Raw genomic sequence first — 2,893 nt, forward strand, 5'->3', positions numbered from 1 at the left:
TTTATCTTACCCAAGCCTAGCTGAACACTTTTCCTTCTTATGGTAACCCATATTTTTCATTATTTTCTCATTTCTACCACACATTTGCATCTTTTGCAAAATAGTCCCTATAAGGGTTTTTCATGAAAATCAACTAGGAAAAGATGTTAATACACATTCATCTTTCATATTTCTCAATAATCCATCAAAATACAAGAAACTCATGCATGGGTAAATTTTTAAACATGAATCCTAGAATGAAATATGGGCAGAAATGGAGAGAGCAAGCTATCGGGATTTCAAAAATACCAAGAGCATGAAAAACGGGGCTTGAGAGCACTTACTCTTGAGCTTGGAAAGCTTGAAACCCTAGCTATGGAGAGCCCCAAATTTTTGGTTGCATGAAGGAGAAAATGGCTGATTTTGGCTTGATTTTTCCCATTTTAATTCATTAAAATGACAAATGACCAAAATGCCCTTATGCCATTTCATTAAAATTTCATCCATGCAAGCCCATTTTTGTCCAGAAATTTAGAATTTGGGAAAATTCTCTCCAAGACCTTCTAATTCATAATCTAAAGAAATTTCATACAAAATGCTTCTGGAATCCAAGTTTTGCAATTTATTCAATTTAGTCCCTAATTTCCAATTGGACACCTTATACTTAGAATTTCTTCATGAAACTTTAACACATGCATATACTCATATTCTAGGCCTCATAATAATCATAAGTAAATATTTTGATGTCGGATTTATGGTCCTGAAACCACTATTCCAACTAGGTCGTATTTCGGGATGTTACACACTCAGCCAATAATAGCCCGCCTGGCAGAGACTCAATATTCTTTCACTGTTGAAGTATAGATGGTAAAGTTAAGGGTAGGATTAAGTAAGTAATGTATTTTTTTTGGCTAAATAGAGTATCCTGTGGGATTTACCATTTGGCAAACTCCTAGTTTTGGTGAACACTAGGGTTTGGCGAACTCTTCTGTTAAGTATCCGCCCACCCTAGATGTTTGAGTGAACTCATTATGTTCGCAATTGTTATAAGCTTGTTTTATTTAGTGCTTGAGGACTTAGTTAATTATTTTGGGATCCAAGTGAGACTTAGTTAGAATTGAACTTGAATATTGTAGATGATTTGACCTAAAACTTGTTAAGTTTGCTTAATCATGTGAATCAAGGTTTTTAGTGAAATTATCTAATTTTTCTACTAAAACTTGTCTCCGTGCATGTGTATATAAGGTTATTGTTGGCCAGCATTAAGAACCTTTACATCTTTTTCTTCCCTAAATTTTTCTGTAAGTTTCTGAGAAAACCTTAGTATAAAAAGCTTCTTTGAATAGAGTTCGTAAAGTTTAGATAACACCCATGTTAGTACTAGCTTACTAGTAATTTCTGGTGAACCTTTATGTTATTATCAATGTAATTCACGTGTGAATTGAATGGCATGTATTGACATTATATATGTTCACAGGGAAGGAAACTTCCTAATTCTAGGTCAGGTGTTATCGATTCTTGCAAGAATGTTAACTTTTGATAGTTTGATGATCTGATAAGAATAATTATCTTTATTTTAGCTCGAGAAAGTAACGAGGGCCCAATGACAAAGACAAAGGACCTGCTATGTAGATAGCTATACTAGAGCTTTCTGGTGAGTTTCTTTTTACTTTTTTGTATTGTAAATTCCACGATTATAAATTATGAAAGGCAAGTAATATCTCATAGTAACGTGTGAAAAGTATATGTGTGGGTAATGATAAATAGTGTCATCAGTCTGAGTTCAATTTGTATGTGTTATGAAGTAAAAAACATCCTTCATGCCCAAGTTAGTACCATTGGTTTATGATATATGAGATGTGATAAGTGTTGATAGAAGGGAAGATATGTTTGTGATGTAACGCCCTGTACCCGAGACCGTTGCCGGAGTCGAACACGAGGTGTTAACAGACTTAATTCCTTTATTACACAGTTCATTTTAAAATTTTCAGACAAGCTGGTTAACTGCATTACAGTCACTTTAAAAATCATATCTCGAGTTACAAAACTCAAAAACTGATTCCGTAAATTTTCCCTTAAACTAGACTCATATATACATCTGAAAATTCTTTTCTAGAATTTTTGGTTGGGCCAATTAGTACAGTTTATTAGTTAAAGTCTCCCCTGTTTCAGGGTTTGACTACTCTGACCTTCATGCATTATGACTTAGATATCTCCCTGTACAGGGCTTCAATACTTATGCTGTTTGTTTCTAATGAAACTAGACTCAAAAATTAATATTTACATATAAAGCATGACTTCTAATTATCTCTGGTTAATTTATGGTGAATCTCCAAAGTCAGAATAGGGGATCCAGAAATCACTCTGGCCCTATTTCACGAAAACTTAAACATCTCATAAAATACGGCTCATATGGTCGTTTCGTTTCTTTCATATGAAAATAGACTCATCAAGATTTGATTACATAGTTTATTCATTATTTAATTACATTTCTACTATTTTTAGTGATTTTTCAAATTCACATCACTGCTGCTGTCAACATCTACTTTAAGGTAAATCTCACCTATTTCATAGTTTCCATGATTCAACTAGCCACTTGACATACATAGCACCAAATATGATCATGATTAACCATTCCAATGGCTAGTCATTACCAAGCATTTCCATACCACTCAATAACCATATATATACAAAATGATTATAATGCTATGCTCAAAATATATAAGCCATTTTCGCATGGCTATCCAAATGTATACATTACCAAAAGGTACTTAATTAACAACAAAGGTCAGTCCTATACATGCCACTATCGAAGTTCAACTAAAAGAGTACCAAAAGGGCTTAGATAGTGTGGACGACTTCGACTTTGACAATCCCGAGTCCGATAGCTGACGAACAAAATCTATAAAACAGA

The sequence above is a fragment of the Gossypium hirsutum genome, chromosome A03, assembly GCF_007990345.1.
Source record: "Gossypium hirsutum isolate 1008001.06 chromosome A03, Gossypium_hirsutum_v2.1, whole genome shotgun sequence".
NCBI classification, from domain to species: Eukaryota; Viridiplantae; Streptophyta; class Magnoliopsida; order Malvales; family Malvaceae; genus Gossypium; species Gossypium hirsutum.